Genomic DNA, 27,291 nt, shown 5'->3' on the forward strand with positions numbered 1-27,291 from the left:
TGCTGCCACTCCGGGTAAAAACGCGCCCGTGCACGCTCTACGTGCACACCCGCCTCGCCCCCTACACTTGCGCAGGCCCGTGTAGCTGCGACCTTCCTGACCACCACCCGACGAACGGGACTAAACGTCAGAAGGGGAGGCAAGGCTCCGGCGAGGGTTATGGGAATTTTGTGTTCTCATCCGACCCCGAGGTTCTGGGACCTGACGACCGAGGACCTCACTCACGTGGTCCCTGTGCAGCCACCCACGAACCCTAGAGTGCTCTTGCACGCCCCAGCATGTCCTCACGTCCTCCTGGGCCACTGTCATTCAAAGCTTGGTCCCCAGGATTGGTGTGGTCTACGCACACTACCCACATACCCACAGTGTGGCCGTACCCACTCTTCGGGTGGGCTGGGAGGCTTAGGGTGGAGGGTCACTTCATCCCTGCCCGTCTCCTACCTGTTTCAGGTAAGACCTAGGTTACAAGACTCCATGTTTGGGGGACCCGGTTGCCCATGCGCTTCTGGCGGCCCCAGGCTCTTGGCCTTAGCCAGGTCCCCGGGGAAGACCCGGCCAAGCCACCGAATACTCGGCCGTGGGCTAGAGCGTCGCCACCTCCGCGCACCGGCCTACCGGCCTTGGAGTCAACCTGTACTGCTGCCTTCTCCCTGCTGGGCATCAGCGCCTCCTATTGCAAAGGGTATGAAATGGCAGGCTGTGCCTTTGAAAAGAATCTAAGAGATTGGCTAAACCAGAATCAAATTCTGTGCGGCCTCATCTCAATACTTTGAGGTAATAAAACTGAAGGCCAAAGAAGTATTTTGATGGTTATGTAGACACCTTTGGTGAGCTTTCCATATATCAGCTATTGCCCCAACTTCATAAAGACTCCCAAATCTACATCTCCAGTCCTAGGCCCTTTACCCCAAATTCTACTCCATATATTTATCTGATTTCTGTTCATCTTCACATGAATGGCCCATACATCTCATACTCAACAAGGGCAAAGTTAAATTCACTGCACTTTCTCTGTCTCCCCCTTCCCCAGAACCTGTGCTTCCTTCTATATTCTCTGATTAATGGCATTGCCATCCACTCCAGTCTCCCACACACAACCACCATACCTGTGGCATAATGAGATGATGGTAAAGAGCCAGGCAGCCTTGTGTACAGATCCCCAAAAGTTCCCTCCTTCCGTCTCTTTTTCATCCTACCTCCCTCATCGTCTCTTAAATTCATCTTGCTTCCTTCTATTCCCACTACCATTTGCCCTTACTTCAGGCCCCGTTATCTCTCACCTGTACTACTGCCTCCTAATTGGTTTCAAGTTCTTCACCATTACACCCTCCTAATCCATCATTCACACACCTGCTAAGTAAAGTTTTCTTAAAACTCGTTACTGACTCCCTCTTGCCAATCCTAAATGCAAGCTTTTTAGCTTGGCAAGCAAAACACCACAAAATCTGGTTCTTGCCTTCCTCTAGAATCTTCTCTTTTACCGCCCTCACTTTTCCCATCGCCCCCCAAACTTCATAATCTGACCAAACATTACAAATTGTAGTCCCTCTGAAAACACCATGCATGGAAAACATTTACAAGGACACCAATCTAGTCCAGGTGGCTCCCCTCTGCTTCTCAGCAAAAACAACAGAACCCTCCCTTAATTCCCGCTCTGCCAGGCACTCACCACCCAAGCTCACTCCCCCTTGCGTGCTTGCTGTGCACGTAGAAGTGTTACAGATAAGGAAGCAGAAAGATATATACTGCTCTTTAGTTCAGGACTCAGACCTTGGGAGATTACGCCTCTGAGCCCGCTGGTGTAAAATTAAAACTCCAAGAGCTCTGAATGCCGCTTGATTCTTCTGTCCATCAGCGATCCAGTCCAGGTTTTTCAGGTTTTTCTGTATCACTCTAAGCCTTTACATGTGTTCTTTCCCTCTGCCAAAGATATTCTTTCCCACTTTGGCTACCTAAAAAATACATTCCTCAGAACTCAACTTAGTTGTCACACCCTCTTGCAAGCCTTCCCTGAAACCTTCCTACAGATATAATCACTCCCTCCTCTGTGACATCTCTGTCCCTTGTACACCCTTCAACAGCTGCACTTACACTATATTGTGATAACATTTGCATATCTGTCTTGTCTATCCTACCACATTGCTAAGCTCCTCAAGGACAGGATCTTACTCATTTCTGAATCCCTTGTGCCAAGCCAGCATCTTATAATAATGATGATATGGATGAATAAACACACATTTGTTGATCACTATGTGCCAGACTCTGCTATACTCTTTATGTACATTACATTATTTAATTCTGGTGATAATTCTATAAAAGAAGACTCATTATTATCCTAAGTGGAAGAACTGAGACTTTGAGAGATGAAGGAGTTTGTCCAAGGTTGCAGAGCTGGTTAGTTAGGGAGCCAAGATTTGAACACAGGTATGTTGGCTCGTGTTTATTTTATCCACAAAGAAGGTTTTTAGAATTAAAATGATACTTAAAAAATCAGATAATTTTTTTAAAGTATGAATGCTTACAGAGTTAATTCATTTTTCAAAGGGAAAACACAGCTAGTCTACTCTAGTGGATGGAAATAGAGTGTTAGTTTAAACTAATGGTATAGAAGGCCAAATAAATACTCTTGATGTTAGGCTAAATAAGAAAACAATCCTGCTGTTATTGTGTATAATCTTTTCTTATATGGATGTTATGAATATTTTTGCTAAGGAACTGATGAATCGTAAACCAATGATAGGTAGGTTTTTTTCAAAACCCCTTCTGGATAAGTGGGAGAAAAGACACCAAAATTGAAAGAGTCTCCATAGAAATGGTCAAGAAGTTGCCAGAGACGGGGATACCACCACGTTAGGAGGGAGGAGTGAATATATGAGAAGCACTAAGAAGACTGCCTGGCACATAAGAAGCACCATGTTATTGTGATAGTTATCACTGTTGTTGTGCTGAGAACTTTGGCAGCTCCCAGTCCTGTGGTAGAGATCAACACGTGAGCTGAAAACAAGCAACGTGATGAATGAATAATACGGCTATCAACAAAAGTCTGCGGGAGTTCCCAGAGCAGGAGGGTGCAAGTATCTGCCAGGGAATAGAGAGAGGGAACAAGATGGCACCCAGAGGGGACATGACTGGGGAAGCAGCCAGTTGCCAGAACCAGAGCAACACAACCTAACTTCTGCAGAAACATTTGGCAGCGAATATTATACTACTGAAGGCTCCATTTCTTAGAGCCTCTAATATTTAGAATTTCCTCATCGTTCCAAGCATTGTTTTTGCCATCAGTGCAGCAATGGGACCTGAGCCACTGGGCACAAGAAGAAGCCTTTTGCCAAGATGGTCTGAGAGAATGGAGCAGGGAGGAAGAGTAGACCAACGCTTATGCTGCCATGGCCCTGGGCTCAAAGGAAATTCCAGCCCCACTCAGAAGTGCAACTGGGATAATCAAGACTCTGGGAGGAGAAAGCACATTCCTATGCTCCCGGCTCCAGGCCCTCCCTAGCAGAGGAGAAACAGCTGGGCACAGACGTGGTGATGTGCACACTGAGCAAGAGGGAAGGGCTAGGCAATGGAGGCTGCCATCCAGCTTGGTGGGCACTGCCCAAGAAGGCCCACCTTTTCCCTCCAAACCCATGCCAGGTGTCTTGCACACTAACCCAGTGTTTCCCAAGCCAAACAGCATGGAGCTTTTAAGCAGCTGCTTAAAAGTCTACATTCTTTACCACAGGCCATTAACTTTATATGTAGGCAAAACATTTATGCTCCTCCCGTTCTTCAATAAACAGTAAAAAAAAACTTTCTGTGGGTAGTTCACTCTGGACCAGTGAAATGAGGGCAGCTATTTGGATGGGAATGACTAATGAGACACGTACAGAAGAAAAAGTTAAACATTAAACAGAGGAACACTGTTTGGAGAATTAAATAGATACAACGTTTTTGGAGGGCATTTTGGCAAGAGCTGCCAAAATTCATCCAATTCCACTTTGCCCAATTTATCCTATGTGTACCCTCCCTGACACATGTCCAAGGATGAACAATGCTGTGTTATTTGGAAAAACAATTTTTTTAAACTGGAAACAAGCTATATGTCCATCTATAAAGTGCTAGTTATAAGGCTAACATGTAAAGCTTCTCAATGTACATGGAAAAGCAATGTTCAAAACACTATATTATATTCCTACTTGTGTAAAAACATATATATACCATATATTGGAATATATATATTTATGCTTACAATATTTATATATTTATATATGATGAGAAATGCATGGAAAAATCCTGATGTGGCAAACTGGTAACCCAGGGACAAATTCGGATGCTGAGATTCATTTTCTGGTTTTTTGTTTGTTCATTTTAAATTTAAATTTGAATGCCTTTACGAAGGACTTCCATACAATCCTCTTTACTTTCTGTTATCTTACACCCTTCAGTTTCCTCTGTGGTTACCTTGCCTAGCCCCTAAATGCCAGGGAGGAGAGAAATGGGCACATGTGGGGTCAGCTGGCAGGATGCTTTTAAGTTTCCACTTTCCACTTCCATACTCTAAGCAAACACGCTTTTATGACTTAAGGGAGGGTAGAGTAGGCTCCAAGGTCTTTCTCTGTCAGAGAGAGAAAGGACTGGAGGAAAATCAGAATCCTGGAAGAAGAGGCACAGATTCGGAAGCTAACGCTGTAGCCCAGATAAGGAGCAAGAAGAGCCTGAACTAACCAGGAACTGCAAGGATGAATTGTGAAACCCAGAGTTGAAATTTCTTTTTAAATCCCTTATCAGCCACTGCAGTCAGAAGAATGCTCAGGCTCTCCTTCCTTCTTTCGCATCATGAAAGATTACAGTCTATGGCTCATCGCGTGGGCCCCTGGGGAGGGCTCTGCGGTGCCCCGTGGGAACCCAGCTGGGCTCGCAGCCCTCCCGGAGAGCCTCAGTTTCCCATGCCTGCGAGTTCATTTCTTTCTCTTCACTGTGTTGGCACCGGCTGTATAGAAAGCAGGAGTCTTCAGTACCAAAGGCACAACAGAAGTCAAACTCAGGTGTCCCTGGGAAGAGTGTACTAGACAGTACTACCCGGCCCCTGGTTATCTGCCTTGTGGGATCAGTGGTTTCCACAGCTAACTTTGAGATAATATTAGAAACCTTACTGTCTGCAAATAAGAGTAAAGCTTTACCTTAAAATAAGAACAAGGAAAATTTCCAAATGAAACATTCCCCTGTTTTGGGCAGCAACTAAAAGGCAGCCTGTGTGAGTGTCCTGGATGCCATGGCATGTTCTTTCATCGGCTGGAAATCCTTCAGTTCAGTTAAATTATTTATTCAAAAAGCTTTCACTGAATATAGGCTGGTATTTCAGAGACTTTCTCTTCTTTGTTCTGAGCAGTGGGGAATGCAGCATGGTACTAAATTGGGGAAATTGGTCCATGAATAAAGTCAGATCCATGACTTACTCATCTCTTTGGCTGATTGATTCCTCAAAAAAAAGGAGAGAAACCTCAGAGATTTTACAATTCTCTCCCACAATATTACACCTATCAGAGATGTTCAAGATTTTCATTGCAAATCCACTGAGTTTATACAAGTAACCCAAAGTACACCAACTGATGGATCAATAAACAAAATGAGATATATACCCGCAGTGGAATATTATTTGGCAATAAAAAAGAACTGAAATATCAACACATGGCATGACATGGATGAACCTTGAAAACATTATGCTAAGTGAAAGAAGCCAGACACAAAAGATCACGTATTATAATTATCCAATTTCTAAAAAATGTCCAGAAGCAGCAAATCTACAGAGATCACTGGTTGCCTTGGACTGGAGAAGGGGTAAAGGGAAAAGAAGTAATTGCTAATGGGTACAGGGATTTTTGGGGTGGTGTTGAATATATTCTAAAATTAAGAGTGGGGATGGTTACACAACTCTGTGAATAAACAAAACTATTGAATTGTAGATTTTAAATAGACAAATTATATGGCATGTAAATTATATCTCAATAAAAAAATAAAAAGAAGAAAAGATGGATACCAAAGAAATGTTAACTTAAGAAGCTCAATGGCTTATATTTTTTCAAAAGATTTTGGAACAAGGACTATTACCACAGGTAAAGAAGGGCTTCAAATGAAAAAAAGGACCAATTCATTTAAAAAACCCTATATGTGTATGCATATGAGAATACAGCTCCAAAATAACTGAAGCAAAAGCTGATGAGATGTATGGACAAATAAACAAAACCACAACTATAATTGGGAATTTTCATACTCCTCTCTTGATAATTTATAGAGGAAACAAACAGAAAATGAGAATATGGAACCCTTGAACAACACTATCCATCAACTTGAATTAATTGCCATTTAAAGAAAATTCCAACAATTACAACAAAAGTAGAACAATCCTTTCAACAAAACATGAGATATTCACTAAGATAGATCATACTCTGGGCCATGAGACAGGTCTCAATAAATAAAAGGATTGAATTCATGTAACATATGTTCTCTAGCCATAATAGAATGAAATAATAAATCAATAAAAGAAAAATATTTGGAAATTAATCAATAGACTGCTAAAAAATCCATTGGTAAAATAATAAAGCACCAGATAAATTGTTAAATTTTTGAACTGAATGGAAATAAAAACAAAACATATCAAAATTTGTGGGATATACTAAAGCTGTGCTAGGAAGGAAATTTATATCAATGAAGGATTATATTCAACAATAAGAAATGTCTCAAACGAAAAATCTAAGCTTCCACCTTATGAAACTATAAAAAAGCAGGGCAAAATCAATCCAAGTAAGTAGGAGAAAGGAAATAATAAAAAGCAGAGTAATAGGAAATAGAGAAAATAGAGAAAATCCATGGAAATAAAAGCTAATTGTTTGAAAAGATCAATAAAATTAATAAAACTATAGCTACACTACTCAGGGAAATATCAGGAATTAAGAGGAGAGAATACACATCCTCAGCACTAAAAGGATGAAAGGGGAATATTATAGACAACTTTATGCCAATAAATTATGCCAAAGCATTTCAATGAAGTAGACAAATTCTTTGAAAAATACAACCAAATCTTATTCAAGAAAAAAGCAATAATCTGAATATCCCTATATCTGCCACATAAATAGGATTCATGGTTAAAAACCTTCCCACAAAGAAAACTCCCAGCCTAGATGACTTCATTGGTGAATACTACCAAACATGTGAGGAAGAAATCATTCCAATTTTACACAAAGTCTCCTAGAAATAGAAGAGCAGCGGACACTTCTCAACTTATTTTATGAGGCTACCATTATTCTGTTGCCAAAACCAGACAAACACATACAAGAACAGAAAACTAAATACCAATACCCTCATAAACATAGATGTAGAGATACTTAAAATATCTTTGGCAAATTGAATCTAACAATATATAAAATGAATGACATATCATGACTAAATGGGGTTTACTCCAGGAATGTAAAATTGTTTGAACATTCAAAAATCAATCTGTGTAATTCATCACATTAACAGACTAAACAAGAAAAACCATCTCAGAAAATGCAGAAAGCATTTGACAAAATCCAAGCCCATTCCCGATAAAAATTCTCAGCAAACTAGGAAGAGAAGGGAACTTCCCCAACCCAGAAAAGGACATCAGAAAAAACCTACAGCTAACGTTATTCTTAATGCCTTCCCTCCTAATGTAGGAAATAAGGCAAGGATTTCCACTCTCCGCATTTCTTTTCAGCATTGTACTGGAGGCCCTAGCCAGTGGAATAATGCAAGAGAGAGAAATAAAAGTCATACATATTGAAAAAGAATAAGTAAAACTGTCTCTGTTTATAGACAACATGATTTTGTTTGTTGAAAATCCCAAAGAATCTACAAAAAGCTATCAGAACCAAGAAGTGAGTTTGGTAAGATTGTACAAGGTTAATGCACAAAATCACTTGTATATTTATTTACTAACAATGAGCAATTAGAAATTGAAATTTTAAACAATACCATTCATAGTAACCCCAAAAAATGTGAAGCACATGGGATAAGTTCAATAAAATATTACAAGATCCGTACACTGCAGACATTGTTGAGAAAAATTAAGTAAGATCTAAGTAAGTAAAGAGTTATATCATGTTAATGGATTAGAAGATTCAATATTATTAAAATACCAATTCTTCCAAAATCCATAGATTTGATGCAATCACAATAAAAAATCTGAGCAGACTCTTTTTGTAGAAAATAACAAGCTGATCATAAAGCTTATGTGGAAATCAAAGGACCTAGAATAGCCAAAACAATTTTTTAAAAAAGAACAAAGTTAAGGGACTTATACTATCTTATTTCAAGACTTACTCTAAAGCTATAATAATCAAGACAAGGTAATGTAGGTGTAAAAATAGATATACAGCAATGTAACAGAATAGTGAGTCTAGAGATAGACCAATTATGTATGATTATTTCATTTTCAACAAAGCTGCCAGGGTAATTCAGTAGTGAAAGGATAATATTTTCAGAAAATCATACTGAAATGAAACACAGTTTTATTGGAAATCCATGTGCAAAACATACACACACACATACTCACACACACACACACAAATCAGGGAGAAAAAAACTATCAGGGCTTTTTTTCTTACCTCTCATTCATTTACAAAATTGAATTCAACATGAATCATAGACCACATTAGCATGCATCCAAACTAGATCACAGATCTGAATAATTTTAAGAATTATAACTAATAGTTTTAGAATAAAACATAGGAGGAAACTCTTAATGGGCTTTGGCTAGGGAAAGATTTCTTAACTGGGACATTAAAATGCAAATTATAATGGGAACAGTGATATACTGGACCTCATCAAAATTAAAAACTTTGGTTCTCAAAAGATACTGATAAAAATAAAAAGGTCAGCCACAGAGTGAAAGTATGCACAATACATATAACCTATAAAGGATTTATACCCAACATATCTAAAAACTCCAACAACTCAATAAGAAGACAAACAACCCAATTTTAAAATGAACAAAATATCTGAATAATTTCACTAAAGAAGGGGTGTGAGTGGCAAATAGCTACATGAAAAGATACCTAATATCATTTGTCATTAGGGAAATGAAAAGTAAATTACAATGAAATACTACTTCAGACCCAGTAAAGTGACTGAAGTTAAAAAGCCTGATAATACCGAGTGTTAGCAAGAATGTGTAACAACTACCACTCTCATACATTGCTAGTGAGAATGCAAGATGACAGAACCTCTTTGGAAAACAGGCTGTTCCTTGCAAAGTTAAACATGTACTTACTGTATGACTCAATTATTCTGATATGGAGCATTTATCCAAGCAAAATGAAAAGGTATGATCATGCAAAGGCCTGTTGAATATTCAAAGCAGTTTTATTTGTAACACTCAGAGGAAGAACCCAAATGTCCTTCAACTTGTAAGTGGATAATTTATGAAAATTGAATAATACTCACCAATAAAACAGAATGAATTACTGATATATGTAACAATGGGGATGTTTGTTAAAGGCATTATGCTAAGTGAAAAAAGTCAGATATAAAAGGCTTCAAAAAGGGCAAGACTGTAAATACAGTCTTGAAAAAGTATATAAGTATAGTCTTTTCTATTGCAGATAGAAAACAGATTAGTGGTAGCTAGAAGCTAGGAATGGAGGGAGGCACTTAATTGCAGGGGTGGCCCAAGGAACTTTTTGGGATGGTGGAAACATTCTCTATCATGGTTGTGATAGTGGTGAAATGGCTGTATATAATATACACTTAGACTTGTTAAATTTTATTGTATGTAAATTATATCTCAATAAAGTTGATATTTTAAATGTTGCAAAAATAACATTTATTCTAAGTTTAGAAAAAGTCTGGAAGAGTGTATATTAAATTCTCAATAAAGGGAATGAGATCACAAAAGACTTTCATGTTCTATTTTACTTTGTTATATATTTAATGTTTTATCTTTTTACAAAAAGACTTCTATATTAGTCAGGATTTTTGTGATTGTTAATGATGGAAAACCAACTCTAACTTATCAGTTCATGTGCCTGTATAGTCTGGGGGTAAACTCAGACATAGCGGAATCCAGGTGTGCAATGAATTTGATGGGAATGAGGATTTCCCCAGCTATTGGCTCTTCTTTGTGCTGGCTTGATTCTCAGACTGCCTCTCTCTCTGTGATGATGACAAAGCAGCCTACTAGCTTAGCAGCTCCAGAGGAAAAGACACATCAGGATAAGTCCAGGGCCAACTCTTAATGACCCAGCTTGGGACCCAGCTGAGTCCTTCCATGAGCACTGGACTGTGGTGGCCAAGCCTGGGTCACAGGACCATCCACACTGCTGAGCAAGGGCAGGGTGTCTCAGTCCCAAACAAAGTGTGGCTCCCAAAAGGAGGGAAAAAAAAGAAGAGGGCCTGATACCGGAATAAAGGTGGCCTGGCAGGCGAAAGCAGCAGATGACTACTGCAACATACTGCTTTTGGAATTAGAAAAAAAAGTTATTCAGCTTTTAATCTTTAGACACTGGGCCCAGGGCAATATCCTCTGGTGTTTTCTATCAGACTACAGCGTAAAGGAGGAGAGAGGCATTCCTTGGCTTGCTGTTATGAACTCAATGTCCAGAACTGGCCTCCCCTCCAATTCATATGTTGAAACCCTGAACTCCAATGTGATGATATTAGGAGGTAAGGCCTTTGGGAGGTGATTGGGTTTAGATGAGGTCATGAGGGTGGAGCCTCCATGATGGGATTAGCTTCCTTATAAGAAGAGGAAGATACTGGAGCCCTCTTTCTCTCTGCCACGTGAGGACACAGTGAGAAAGCGACCATCTACAAGCCAAGATATGGGCCCTCTCCAGACACTTCGATCTGCTGGCACCTTGATCTTGGACTTCCCGGCTTCCAGAACTGTGAGATATAATGTCTGTTGTTTAAATCACCCAGGCTAGGGTATTTGTTATAGCAGACTGAGCTAAGACACCCACATGTCCAGCAATCTCTGAGATGGACCAGAGAGGGGCTAAGGAAGGTGCTCCAAGGGAACCCTTTCCTAGCCAAAAAAGAAGGTAATTTGTAGAAACGGTGGAGGCAGGGTTGGGCTTGGAGAGGATTGGTGTGGTCCATTGAAGGAAATGGCATTGAAGTTGACTAGGAATGAAAAAAGGATTTCTGAGTCAAACTGAGTGTAGGTTAGTTTACACCATGTAAATTCTGGGGAATGGGAATGCCAAATGCCCTCACTGGGGGGCTTCTATGCACCACCTGCACTCCAGCTCCAGGATAAAGATTTTTCCCTTTTATGTGTCAGGCGAATTTTGCTTGATGGTAAATCATAAATAGGAATGCATTATGAAGTAGAATGCAACAATTGCATGAATTTTTAAAATAAAATACAAATGGTTTGCTTGCAATAACCCCTTCAAGCTGCCTCTCACTCTCTCCTTTACATGAATTCAGTCTTCTCTGCTGCTAGGAATACTTCGGTGGAAAATTTTGAGAAGTACCTATTTAGGGAATAAGGGTCGAGGACAAGGGATGTTTTGGGGGTTATTGCAGTGTCCAAATACTTTGCCAGAAGAGGAAACCAGGCAAGGATTCAGAAGTGAAAAACTTAGGCTTTCGAGGACAAGGCTAACATCTGGAGGAGCTGGCAGCACTGATGTAAGCATATGCCTTAGGGACTGAGGTTCAGGCCTGCTCATGCAAACCCTGAGAGCAGCTGCATTCTTGGGTAACGTTTCACCTGGAAAGTATGGGATCCTGCCCTGGCTCAGGGTGGGAGTGAGTGTCTCTTGGTAGGAATCTAGTGTTCTTGGAGAGGCAGATTAATTTCTGGGGTCAGACAAAGTTCATTTCCAAACAACGAACTTCAGTGAGCCAGCTTTTAGCTTCAGATTATTGGAGGAGAGATGGAGCTCAGAGGTTTTGAGTTCACAGGTTTAATCAAATATGGGAGATCAACAAAGGGTCATAAAACTAAGAAGACATTTTAACACCAGAAAAGTAAGAAGGACAAGATGGAAATGACAGCCCCTTCCTCACAAAAGAGCCATTAGCTGGCACCTGGTCTTTTTTTCCCTTTCATCACAAGGCAGAAGACATCTTTATTGCAGATCATATCATTCTGAGGAACTGGGAACTTGCGAAGGGCAGTGGGAGGCCTTCCTTTCATGCATCCTGGGATTCAGTGAAAATTATCCCCAAGAGGATTTTATTAAAATTCAGAGGGATTAGATTAGCTAACACTACCTTAGTAAACATATTACAATATATAAATGTATCAATCCTACATCTTGTACACTTTAAATTTACACAATATTGTATGTCAATTATATCTCAAAAAAAAAAAAAAGACAGGCAAGATCAGCTCATGGCAACCAGCTGGGTATCCACAGCCCATCCACGGGGCAGCCAAGGACGCAGCTGCTCCTGCCTCTGCTGGGTGGGCGCTCTCCGGAAACACATCTTAACCATCATGGCGGATTTTGGAGGACAAGGAACAAGGGGGGGTAAGTGGAATGAGAATTAAATTGGAGATACAGATTTTTCTTGGGCTGAGATGCATGAAGAAAGGAAGTAATTACAAACTCAAAGGCAGAAAGAAGGAAGGGAAGGAAAGAAAGGAAGAGAGAGAAAGAGAGAGAAAAAGAAAAGCATCAGCCTGCACCTGGAGCACTAGGTTCTGGAAATCCAATTTGCACATAAAGAGCAGAGGGGCCTTGGCGCGGGGTTGGGGGTTGGGGGGGCTGAGGACTTGCCAGTGAGCGGAGGACCGTTGCCCTGGAGACAGCCTTAGCTTAGAAATGGCAAATAGGAAAATAACAGCAGCTTAAGGGAGACAGAAAAAAAAAAAAAAGGCACTACTTTGGATGGTTGAAATCTTAGAAACCAGACTAGGCCACATGAAAGAAATGTACTCAAAAGGACAAATACAGATTTGACTGCTTCATTCAAACTGCTTCATTGAAAAATGAAGATAGAAAGAAGGAAGCTGTTTTAGTTGTTTTTAGGTTAGAATGGGTGATCAACTCAAGAGATTTAATAGGAGGGGAAGAGAGAAATCTGTCAGGAGCAGAAACTGGGGTACACCTGCCTATCTCCTAGCCTCTGTCTCAAGGGGTACTAGCAAAATGTGCTCTTGGAGACCCATTGATAGAGGAATAATAATAAAAATAAATTCAGGGAGCCTCCCTGCTGGTGCCCATGATAATGACTTGAGGTGGCAGACTTAAGAGGGGCAAGTCCTGACCTATAGCACAAACGCCGCGGACACTAACTAGCTCGTTCAAGGAAAGGCAATGACTGAGGGGGAATGGTCCAGTCAACTATGGCTAGGAGGTTTCCGGGTTAGGACTTGGTAAGAGTTGGTCTGGATGCCCCCTGCAAAGTAGCTAAGAGTTTGGGTACTGAATTTGGAGCCGTGTGAGGCTGGGCTAGAGAAGGGGCCCCTCCCTGGATGACCTGAAGCAGCAAATCCAGTGAGGTAGATCAAAGGGCTTCGAGTAAGGGACAGCAGGGAGAAGCAGCCCAGGCATAAGCACAAAGGACTAGCCAAAAACAAAGAGGGCTGGGGGCAGTTGGATAGTATATCAAGAAGGGCCCTGGGCAGTTGCAAAAGTGGAATAACACAGTGGCCGTCAGAGTGTAGTCTCTTGAGGAGCACATCGGCATCACCTGGGATTTGGTAAAATGCAAATGCGTGGTCCCCCTGAAATAGCAGCTCTGAGGGTGGCACCCAGCAAAAATCTGCATTTCAGAATGATAGCAATGCACACTGAAGTTTGAGCATAACCCCTCTAAAACTTCCGTCGTGTGCCTTTAATGGATGCTGAGACCAGTTTACGAGGGAGAGCGCTCCCTTAAATCTGCAGGCCAGCCCAGACTGGTGGTAAATGGTGAAACTGCTGAAGGGAAGTAGCACAGAGCCACAGCTGGGTTGACATTGGTGCTGGACTGATGGTGGGAGAGATTTTAAGCAAAATTTCCCAACTCAAAGAAGAGAAGTAGACAGGACTAATTTAAGTAATGGGACTTTGGGAAGAATCAGAATTCACTCAATCTTTCCCTATCAGAGAACTAATTCTGGGAAACTACAGGTTTGCAATAGACAAATTAGTGAACCCAATAACAGAAAACAGGTGACCCTATGATCTTAATACTGAACAGCTCTGCAGATCAGAAGGCCACCAGGAAATGGAAAAGGAACATTTTCAGCTTGGAGAGACCAGCGGGTAGAACAGCGGGAAGCTTCAGACATCAGGAACCAAAACTATGCAGACATAACTGGATGGGGTCAGGGCACTAATGGAGAAGACTGTAAATGACTGTAATTTTCAGAACCGTGAAGCCATAAATTGCACTGGGAGGACTGAGTGCTATTAGTGTAACACTCTCTGTTCTCAAGATGAAACAGCTGGAGGCTGTGGAATTGGTTAAAATGATTCCTGGAAAAAGAAAGAAAATTGAATATGATGGAAAAGAGGTCTTCTGCCACCCCCTCAGAAGAGATGGGGCCTACAGCCCTGGACCTCTAGGGGTGAGACTGTCTTCATGTTTCTGCAATTCAAGGATGGAAGTTTGAGCCTAAAACATGAGGGTGCTTAAAAAAAAGACTGCCAATTCTTGCTACCATTAAACTATTGGTTTTATTAAAGAGACAGTAGAAGGGCCTCAGCCTATAGGGGCAGTGACTATGTACAGGATGTGTAGGGAGAACAAAACTGTTGGTCTGGAAATGGTCTTAGATTTGAAAATGACAAAAGGCAAACTAGGGACATAACAGGAGCTTAAGAGAAAGTGACAATTCGGTACCCACTGCAAAGCTCTAATCCCATAAACTGCTGACACAGCAATAAGAAATAAAAGCTGATGCAGAGGGAAAATGAGGGAGGATCAAGGCACTAGAAAATCCAAGAAAGAGCACCAGCCCAGTGGGTGAGCCAGGGACGGAGGATGCCAGAGACCAAATCTATTTCAAAGCTTTCCTCAGACCTCTCTCCTTTTTTCTTTTGTTTGGGAGTGAGGGGGGTGAGTTTTTAACAGCTTTATTGAGAGATAACTGATGTAGAATAAACTGCAAATATTTAAAAAATTGAATTTTGACACACATATATACCCCTGAAGTCATCACCATTATCCAGATGATTATGAACATATCCATCACCCTCAAAGTTTCCTCCTGCCCCTTTGTAATCTATTTTTTCCCTTCCCCCACCTCCTATCTGCCATCCCCATCCCCAGGCAATCACTGAGGCAATTACAGAAATCCAACTTCTGTCACTATAGGTTAAACTTTTCTAGAATTTTATATAAATGGAACTGTGTAGTATGTACTCTTTTTTGGATGACCTCTCACTCAACATAGTTTTGAGATCCACCTATACTGTGTGTATTGATATTCTGTTCCTTCCTACTGCTGAATAGTAGTCCATTATGTGAAGTCCATAATAAATCTATTATGAACATTCATATGCAAGGCTTTGTGAGGACATATTTCTGTTAAGTGAATGCTGATGCTACATTATTTGATTTAGGTTTGATTTGCTGAACTTGTTAAGAATTGTTGTGACTATTCATGAAAGAACAATTTTATTATAATGTCTTCATCTAGTTCTAATATTGAGGTCATGCTGGCTTAATAAGATGAGTTGGAATGTTTCTTCCTCTTCTATTTTCTGGAAAAATTTGTGTAGAATTAGTATTTTTCACCCTTAAATTATGATTTTTCACCCTTAGATTATTGATAGAATTCATCAGTGAAGCTATGTTGGTTCTTGAGGGCAATTTGTTGGTTAGTTTATTTTTGTGGAAGAAGGAGATTTTTAATCTACAGATTCAATTTCTTTAATAGATATAAGACTTGAATAGTTACCTATTTCTTCTTGAGTGAACTTGGGTAGTTTGCATCATCATCAAACTTAATGGCATACATTTTTTTCATAAATGTTATTATCTTTTTAATGTCTGTAGGAGCTGTAGTGATATTCCCTCATTCATTCTTGACATTAGTAGTATTTACTCTTTCTTTCTAATCAATATGACTACAAACTTACTTAATTGATGTTCCCAAAGCACCAGCTTCAAAACTGTCTCAAAGAATGAGTGCTTAAGAAAGTTTCTAGAACTTTGAACCATTAATTAATCCCTTATTACAAGAGCATTCCAAATTCACGACTAAAGGGACCCAGCTGTTATATATGTGTTAATACAAATATATTAACTCAGGTTCTCAAGGAATTAGGCTTGAATGTAAATTAACCATCGTTTGGATATAGGGGTCCCCAGCTGGATCAAAAGGGCTAGCTTTCCTGCTTCCAAGAAACCTAATTTTTCACTGACAAAAAAATCTACAGGTGTTCTTAGGCCAATGCCTAAGTTCACTGAATGCCATGATTTTCTAGGCATGTTGGTGCTCCCAGAATGCCCCCCTATTTGTTAAGAACCAAAGATTAACATGGCTAACCAAAGAAAAAAACCAGGGTGGAGGGAACATTAAAAATACCAGTATCAGGAATAAAAGAAGAGAGACCTATCAAAATTAAAAGGATAATAAAGCAATATTACAAACAACTCTATGTCCCCAAATTCAAACTTTTATAAAATGGACCATTTCTTTTAGAGACACAAATTACCAAAACTAACAACAGAATAGATATGAATAGTTGTGATAGATCCATATTTATTAAATAAATTTTTAATAAAAAATTTCCCCCAGAAAAGTTCCATGACAAGGTGATTTCACTGTGAATTCTACTAAATATTTAAGGAATAAATAACATTAATTTTGCACACTTCTAAAAAGTAGAAAAGGCAGGACACTTTCCAACTTATTTCATGGGACCAGCATTACCCTAAATACAAAAATCAGACAAAAACATTATAAGAAAAAAACTATAGACTAACATCTCTTATGAATTAGACATGAATCATTAACAAAATACTAGCAAATTTAATCCATAAGTATATAAAAAGGGTAATACAGATGACTAAATGGTGCTCATATTAGGAATGCAAGGCTGGATCAACATTCAAAAGTCAATCAATATAATTTACTATATTAATAGACTAAGAAGAATCATATGACCATATCTATAGATGCAGAAAAATCTTTTGACAGAATTCAACATTAATTCATGATAAAAATTCTCAGGAACCTAGAATGGAAAGGAACTTCTTTAACCTATTAAATAGTATCTACAGCTAACATCTTACTTAATGGTGAGAAACTGAATGCTTTCCTTCTAAGATCTGGAAGAAGGCAAGGATATTCTCTTTACCACTCTTCTTCAGCGTTGTACTTGAACTCCTAGCTAATGCAATAATGCAAGAAAAGGAAATAAAAGGTATATAGAATAGAAAGGAATAAATAAAACTGTCTTCAGTCACAGGCAACCTGGTTGTGATTGTAGAAAAGCCCCCATAAAAATATCTCCTAGAACCAATATATGAGTTTAGCAATGTTACAAGATACAAGGTTAACGTATAGAAGTCAACTGTATTCCTACAGATAAGCAATGAACAACCAAAATTAAAACAAAACCAATACCATTCACAATAGCACCACCCCCAAAAAAGACTTAGGTATACATCTAACAAAGTATGTACAAGATCTATATGTGGAAAACTAAAACAACTGATGAAAGAAATAAAAGATCTAAATAAATAGAGAGTTATACGTTGCTCATGGACTGGAACACTCAATACTGTTAAGATGTTCATTCTACCAGATATGGCCTATAGATTCAATGCAGTCCTAGTCAAAATCCAGCCAACTTGTAGATAGATTTTTTTAAGCTCTTTCTAAAATTCACATGGAAAGGCAAAGAAATTAGAATATCCAAACAATTTTGAAAAAGAACACAAAACCTGATTTTAAGTTTTACTGTTAACATGAAAATACAGTAATAACAACAATAAATTAACCAGCACGCTGGGGGAATACCAGGATGGAATGTAAACTGTGACAAATAAATCTAACTGTATTACAGACATATGACATAAGCACACTTGAGAGTGTGGAGAGAAAAGGAACTGATCTAAGTAACTTTGGAAACTGCATTTTGACTGGAAGTTTAAAGGCTAAAGACAAAAGGAAGTATACATTAAAACTGTATTCTAATGGGAAATTTGTTTCTCATTGGAGTACAGGTTAATAATTCTGAAATTGCTTTACATGTATATAGGGTATGAATAATTAAATAAATGGATGGTGGATGGGTTTTTCACTGTTTGGAAGGGAAGTAACAGACAAGAAAGAAAGGAAGGCTAAAATGATCTCTAGTACTGTTTTGAAGGTAGAGGTATCAATATGAACTTATGTATGTATTATATATGAACTCATCTGTGTCATATAAAACACAGACATGAGTCCATTTATATGAATATATATATATGTGTGTGTATGACATATACACACACAGGTGCAGAAACAATTATAGATGTATTTATAAATTAGTATACAAATATGTATTACCTAGCTTTGTCTGCTGAGAAGGCCTAAAACAATGACATCCCAGTAGTAATGAACAACCCAGTGGCCAGATTTTCATTTCTATATACCATTTTCAAATTAAAATAAAACAGGCATCTTGAAGAAATGTCTGATTCTAGGACTGGGATGGGGAAAACACAAAATAACTTCTTGTAATGCCAGACGTAAGAAAATGCTCAAGAAACGAAAGGAACAGAGACCTGTCAAAGGAACATAGGAACCAACCTGAAAGAGGTCCCAACTATCAAAATCTGGAACAATATAAGCAATAAAATAAATAACAGTATTGAATTATAACCCAAAAAATGAAGTAATATGCATGAGTCCATAGTGATATAAATGACTGATGGACTGAATAAATGAATAAATAAATAAAAAGTGAAGAGACAACATTGAGCATTGACCCCCCTATACAGAATTTTATTGTTGTTAACAACCATTTGATCAATAAATATGAGAGATGCCCTCTCAAAAAAAAAAAAACCCTAGGAAAGGGTAATTTGTCATTTTATAGTTATATTGGCTTTAAAAAAAACTTGAAAATATATCCTGATTATCGGGTTGACAACAGACAATACTTGCCATATTATATCACCTTATTTGATTGAATAAAAAAAAAGGTGAAGAGACAAGTCTTTTCTAGATAAGAATTCATATATTTTGTTTTTTCCCAGAAGATAGAATTTCATTCCTTCCTCCCTTGACTTAGTGACTCATTTCTAAAGAATAAAGTATGGAAAGGAAGAAATACTAACTATACCCTGGAGAAACCTGACAAATACCACCTTCACCAAGTGATCAAGGTTACCATCACCAGTGATATCATGCGGACTCCGCGTACCTCCTAATAGGAGGTGAGGAGAAGTGCATTTCACCACTGTGGTCTTCCTTCCAAAAACCCTTTAACTCCAATCTAGCTATGAGAAAAACATCAGAAAAGCCTGAATCAAAGAACCCTGTATAAAGTACCTGAACAGTACTCTTCAAAACTGTTTCCAAAATTATGGAAACAAGGAAAGACCAAGAAACTATGGCAAATCAGGGGAGACTAAGGATGTATGATCACCAAGTACAATGTGGTACCCTGGATAGGAGCTTGGAACAGAAAGAGGACATTAATAGAAAAAGTTATGCAGTTCAGTTATTAGAAATGTACCATTGTTGGTTTCTTAGTTTTGACAAATGTACCATGGTAAAGTAAGATGTTAACAGTTGAAGATATGGTGAGGGGCTTATGAGAATTCTGTGTTATCTTTGCAACTCTTCTGTAAATCTTAATTTATTCCAAAAAAACGCATTTTTTTTAATGAAGGTGAAGTAGACAAACACAAAACTGAACTTATTTGTCTCCAACACTACTATACTACAAGATATATTAATGAAAGTTTTCAATCTGAAGGAAAATGGTTCCTTTTTGAAGGAAAGAACCTCAGATCTACACAAACACACACCAGCATCAGAAATAGCAAGTATGTGAGTTAAAAAAAATTAATTTTCTCATTTTATATATACTTGGATATTTAAACTAAAATATTAACAATGTACTGTGGGATTTATATATGTAGACATAAAATGTATGACAATAGCACAAATGATAGGGGAGGGTATACTGAAGTTTACAGTTACATACTTAATGTTAAATATAATATTATTTGGAGGTATAGTGTAATAAGTTAAAGATGGATATTATAAGACAGAACCACCACAGAAAAATAAAACAAAGAGCCATAACTAGAGGAAATAGAATGAAACAGAAAGAAATACACAATTAAAGCAGAAGGCAGAAAAGAATGAAAATCATCTGGAACAAATAGGAAACTAATAGCAAGATGGTAGACAAAAGCCAGACAATATATGTAATTAAATTAAATGTAAACAAATAAAAACACTCAATTACAAGGCAGAGACTGTCAGAATGAATAACACAACACGGCCCAGCTCTGTGATGACTACAAGAAAGACACTTGGTATAAAAAGAAACAGACTATAGCAACAATAGGAAAATAATAATAATAGTATAACATTTTTTAAAAAGAAACTGACTAAAATTAAGAGATGGAAAGAGACGTAACATGAAAACACTCATCATAAGAGATCTGGAGTGCCTATAAAAATATCAGAGAAAGGAGACTTTAAAATAAGGAATATTGCTTGAGATAATGAAGGATGGTATTGGTTTTTTATTGCTGCATGACAAATTACCACAAACCTGGCAACTTAAAACAACATCCATGTATTCACATTCTGCACATTAGAAGTCCATCATGGCATGACTGTATTCCCCAGTCAGGGTATCACACGGCTGAAATTAAGGTATCAGCCAGGTTAAATTTTTATCTAGAAACTCTGAGAAAAAAAATTTGCTTTCACATTCACTCTTGTTAGAAGAACTCAGTTCCTTGTGGTTGCATAAATGAACTCCCTCTTTCTTCGCTTGCTGTTGGCCAGGGGTCACTCTTCGTTCCTATAGGTCACACTCATTCCTTGACACATGGTACCCTCCACCTTCAAGCCAGCAACAGGGCACTGAATGCTCCTTATGCTTCAAATTTCTGATTCCTCTTCTGTAACCAGCTGGAGAAAACTCTGCTTTCATGTGATCAGGTTGGGCCTACCCACATAATCTCCCCAGCTTAATGTCAATAGTACCAATATAACATTGTCAATAGTACCAATATAACATTACCTAACTGTGGGAGTAAAAGCCATCACATTAACAGCCCTGGAAATTATTCAGGTCATTTATACCAGAGGAGAAGGAAATTTTGTGGGTAATCTTAGAATTTTTCCTAACACTAGGACATTTCATAATGATAAAATAGTTCATCAAGACATAGCAAAATGAAATATTTTTGCATCTAATAACAGAACTTCAAGATATATGAGGCAAAAACTATGGAACTAAAAGAAGAATGGTACAAATTTACAATTACAGTTGAAGATTTCAGCCTTCCTTTCTGGGTAATTGATAGGACAAATGGACAAAATTAGTTAAGATACAAGATTTGAACTACACTATTAACCAAATTGACCTTTATGACATTTGTAGAGCACTAGTCTCAATGATTTTTGAATGGCCATTCTTTTCAAGTGCACATAGTACAGTCACTACTAGATAAAAAAGCAAACAAGCAAGATGATATAGATTATAAACTAGTACAGAAAAAGTTTCAACAAACACAAAAGGATGGAAATCATACAGAGTGCATTCTCTGACCACACAGGCATTAATTCAGAACTTGATGAAACCCTGTTATAGTAGCTCCACTATGAGATGGAGACACTCCAACTTTATGCTTGAAGGTCAACATGACAGTAATCCTTGGTATGACCAAGAAGTATTAATTACTCAGAGTGAAAGGAGATCCCCAGGTGAGTAGAGAAGAGGATTTCTCTCTCAGGGAGAAAGTCCAAAATAGAGAGAGTGAATAGTGAGTGTGCAACATTTTATTAAGAGGAAGTCCTACCAATATAAGATTTGAAAGAGCTTCCAACCAGCATGAAACCTCAAAGCAGCAGCAGGAGGGCACCTATGCCTGTGGGGCCCGAGGGCGGGTGGACAAGGTTTATCAGGATGCTATAGGACGTTACAGACCTCGGGCAAGCAATGAGGCTTAGAAGTGTCTGGCCCTAAGTCAAATGTCAATGGGAGTTCAAGTTTCTTTCATATGGACATCATAACCCCAAATAGAAGGAAATTAAGCAACAAATTTATAAATAATCTGGGTTAAAGATGAAATTACAAGGGAAATTAGTAAATATTTTGAACTATATGACAGTGAAAATCAATATATTAAAATTTCTGGGATGCAGCTAATTCAGGTATAAGGAAAACTTACACCTTATCAAAAAGAGAAAGATCTAAATCAATGACCTAACCTCTATGAAACTGGGATAAGAGCAAAGTAAGGACATAATCCATAAAAGGAAAGAATAAAAGTAGAAATTAACAAAGAAAAAGATAAATAACAGAAAATTTAACAAAGTAAAAAAGTGTTTCTTTGAAAGGATCGACAAGACCGACAAACTTTTTGCTGGACTGATCCAGAAATAAAGAACACAAACCGCCAGTATCAGGAATGAAAAGGTGTCTATAGACATTAAAAGGACAATAAAATAATTATCTGAAAAATTTTATACCAATAAATTTGAGAACCTCAATGAAATGGAGAAAATCCTTGAAAAATACAACTTAATACTAAGTTACCTCAAGAAAAGAAAAACAAATATTCACAACATACAAGAAACTTGTATCCAGAATATAGAGTTTTTATAACTCATTAATAAAAAACAAACCACCCAGTTTAAAAATGGGCAAAGGATTTGAAGAGATCTTCACAAAAGAAGATATATAATTAGTCAATCAGCACAAGAAAAAATATACAATATAATTAGTCATAAAGAAAATGCACACTGAAACTACAGTAATTTACCATAGCACCCATTAGAATGATTACAATTTAAAGAAGTGACAATTCTAAGTGTTGGAGAAGATGTGGAAAACTTGGAACTTTCATGTACTCTTGGTGGGTATATAAAATGGTACAATTTTAGAAAACAGTTTGGTAATTCCTTACAAAGTTAACATACCCTTACCATAGAATTAGCAGTTCCCAAGAGAAATAAAAACATATGTCCATGCAAAGGTTTGTACACTAATATTCATAGCAGCTTTATTCATAATAGCTAAGATATGAAAACAACCCAAATGTCAATAAACAGGTGAAGGGGTATACAAATTGCGATATACCCATACTCAGCAGTAAAAGGGAACTAAATACTGATATCTACAGCAACATGGATAAATCTTTAAAAAAAGAACAGTATAATGAACACTGAGAACACCATGCCATGTGATTCTACTTAAATGAAATTCTAGAAAATGAAAATTCAATGGATAGTGTCTGAAAGCAAATCAGTGGTAGCCTGGGACCAAGGGAAGGTGTATTACCTGGACTGGGGCATAGGAGAACTTTTAAGGGTGATAGAATTAATTGCAAGTATGGTTACATGGATATACATTTGTCAAAATTCACTGAACTGTATGCTTAAAATTAGTGCATTTTATTGCATGTAAATTATAACTCAATAAATCTGAGTGTAAAAAATGTTCCCACAAGAATTCTAGGCCCAGATGGTTTCACTGGTTTCTATTGAACATTTAAGGAAGAAATCATACCGATCTTACACAAATGCTTTCTGAAAATAGAGAAGGGAGCACTTTTCAACTCATTTTATGAAACTAGCAATATCCTGATATGGAAACCAAACACATTACAGGAAAATAGAACTCCAGGCTAATATCTCTCTTAAACATAGGTACATAAACATAGATAAAATATTAATAAATTGAATGCAGCAATATATAAAAGTGATAATACATCATGACCAAGGGGAGTTTATCCCAAGGAAGACTGGCTTATTTGAAAATCAGTTGATGTAATTCAATATATTAACTGAATAAAAGAGCAAAAAACATAAATGAGGCAATTTTGTAGATACTCTAAGAATAGCTTCCAAACGACTCTCCCTGCAGCTGAATCCTGTCCAGTATGGGTTAATATTATGTGAGTGGTTTGATCCCACCTGCCAATTTGCCCAGTTCTTTTCTGAAAGAGCTTTGCATCATCAACACCCCCAGGCCCATGCTTGCACAATTACTGTGAGGGTCAGAACAGGCATTCAGACAATGACATCACCCTTGCTTCCTGATTAGTTTGTTGAAATATTTCTTATGTAGAAAGGGTTTACATTGCTCCAGCAATTGCACTGGATTCTGGGATTTGTTATAGTTTACTTTTCCAGTAAACAACATCCAGATATGTGCCCTGTCCAAAGGAGGGCAATGAGGCCAATGAGAATTCCTGTCCAGTGCTCTTCTCCGAAAACCTACAAAGCTAGTAAAAGGCACTGCCTGCCCTCAAACCAGAGATATTCAAAGGACGCTCTTCGCCAAAGCCAGATTTTGCATTTAACAGCCACTCTGAATGCTAGGAACCTGCTCTCACTAATCTCTAGGCAGCAGGACTCAGCTACTGTGCTTCCAAACTCAATCACTTACCTAGGTCCTTGCAGCCTCTGGGAGTCTCTTTCCCTGAACTTCCAAAGAAGCTTTAGTCAAGCCACTGACATCAGGAAGACCATTGTAGTGGATTTCCTTTACGAGATAATTCAGCACCACAAATCCCAAGCCACATCCTGGCTCAAGGAGCTCAGAGAGGGACTAACTACCATGTGGCTGTTCTCACCAGCAATAAATAGGAAATGTCTGCAAGAGCCTGGAGGTGGGCCTGAAATTCCCCTGCTAGCGAAAGCAGGTGGGAGAAGGCTCTTGATTACTTTGTAGTAGTAACTCAAGAGGAATCAGTTTGAACTAAGAAAGGGGTTCAAGAGATACCTGAGAAACTGTGGAGGAAACCTCTATGCCTTTGTTGGGGAGCCATGCTCAGGCCTTTAACTGTTCATCCCCAGGTCCGTTTTGGTGCCATACTGGCCCCCCATGTTTTAGCAGTCCCTGAGTCATCTTCCAGCTTCCTCACCTCCTGCTGCTGTCAAAAATTAGGGAAGCTATAAAATTTATCATCCAAACTGGGATACCTCTGAGAGTCTAAAGTGGGTGCTCTTATTACACTGTGACAACTGGGATTGTCCTAGGAAAACCAGGACATACGATCACTCTAGCAATGAACACTCCACCCCAGAGTTCTGTTACTCAAAACTCACTGGAGAGTCATGGTTACCATTACATTCTCTTTGCTAGCCCCCACCTAAATGCAGGTAGACTTTTCATTTTAAAGGCTTTATTTCTATTTATTAGAGGTAAATTGATGATAACTGAAACAACCAATAAAGGAAAGTTAAAAGAATTAAAGTTCCTAACTTATAGTCCCTGGTCTGAATAACCAAATTCACTGAGATGGCAATTGAAATTTCAGGGACTTTAGATTTAGATTTTATTTCTTTGTAAATGGCCAGTTATTATTACAGACATTTCACATGTATATTGTGGAAAATTAGAAAATGTATATGAACCAAAACTACATAATGACACTACATGTCCATTACCAAGACCTTACTGCTGCTGAGTGATGTTAGCAAAACTAGTGGACTAAGAAGTTCAAAATCCTTTCCTCCATAAAAGCAATGGCAAAAATTATCAGAATCTAGTTTTTCAGAACTCTGGAAATTAAACAAAGGCTTATGGCCATCCAAAGAGCATTTATTCAAAAAAAAAACCAAACAGCTGAATATCAGTAAGAACTATGAATTTCACGATAATTTAACTTGTTCTATTCCTGTGTACCTCTCTCCAGCTCCCTGGTAGCCTTGATGATCAATAGTCCACAATCACAGGGAAAACCAGAGCCTGGCAGTCATCAGGAGGGCGGAATGGAGTTGGAGCTCCTTCAGATCCTCATTCATAAAGAATTGTCACTATTCAACCTATCTGGTGGTTCCCTGGGAGTCCTATTTGCATGGCTGGCTTTGTTTGACTAACTCAGGGTTCATCCAGTGTAAAAAACTTTTTCCCCAGGACATTTGTCAAAAACCACCAGAGATAATTGTTTAACTTCACAGCTGCCTAAGTCATTGGATAATCACTGGGGCAAATAATAGACTAATGAAAAAGCTTAAAGAGGAAAATCTGGGCATAAGTGTCCATTGGGGCTGCAAAAAGATCACCATATTCCTGAGAATCTAGAAGACCACAAGCATATGTGGGGCCATGCTTATGCCTAGGTCCATGCACATGATCAGCAAAGACTAAGAGCTCACTTTGATTGACCCTGATGCTCTGCACAAGTAGGAAGTGAAGGCAAAGGAAGACTTTTTAACTGCCTGGCTGAGTGTTGAAAGTGTGCCCCAACATACACACTGAGGTCCTCTGCAAAGACGAGGAGACCTATAGGTTCCAAGAAAATCTCACTCCTATTGTTAGCTGACCACTAAGCTAACAGCAGAGATTTCAGTGCTCATATACAACATGGAATACAGACTTGACAGAATTTGTTCAGAAAATTCACTGGCCAAGCGATAACAAACAGCAATAGCAATGATGAACTCTGAGGAGAGGAGAGAATCTGGTTTACAGATTATATTGCAGATTGCCAATCTGAATTCCAGATATTATGTTATTTAAAATGTCTAGTTTTCAGTAAAAATATATGAGACATGAAAATAAATAAGAACATATGATCAATACACAGGGGGGAAATGCAGTCAATAGAAACTCCCAGAGGAAGCCTAGATATTGGACTGGAAGGTCGAAGACTTGAACCAACTATTATAAATATTTTCAAAGAATGAAAGGAGAACATGTCTAAAAAAATTAGGTAAGTATAAGAACAGTGTCTCATCAAACAAAATATCAAATGTCAATATAAATAGGTAGACATATTTTTTTAAAATGAGCCAAATAAAAATTTTGTATTTGAAAAGTACTATAATGGAAACAAAATTTCACTAGAGGGGCTCTGAAATAGATTTAAGTGGGCAGAAGGAAGAATTTGCAAATCTGAAAATAATTCAGTTCAGCTTCTCCAGTCTGAGGAATAAAAAGATAAAAGAACAAAGAAAAATGAAAAGAATCTCAGAGACCTGTGGGACACCATCAACAATTCAACAAAAGTTGGAAACTTCAATAATGGGTAAAACAACTATACAGATAAGCAAGGGAATAGCAGGCTTACCACCATTAACCAACTAGATCTGACATCTATAGAACACTCCATCCAACAATATCAGAATACACATCCTTCTCAAATGCATGTGTAACATTCTCCAGGATAGACCATATGTTAGACTGTAAAACAAATCTTAATAAA

Source organism: Manis javanica, chromosome 6, assembly GCF_040802235.1.
Source record: "Manis javanica isolate MJ-LG chromosome 6, MJ_LKY, whole genome shotgun sequence".
NCBI lineage: Eukaryota > Metazoa > Chordata > Mammalia > Pholidota > Manidae > Manis > Manis javanica.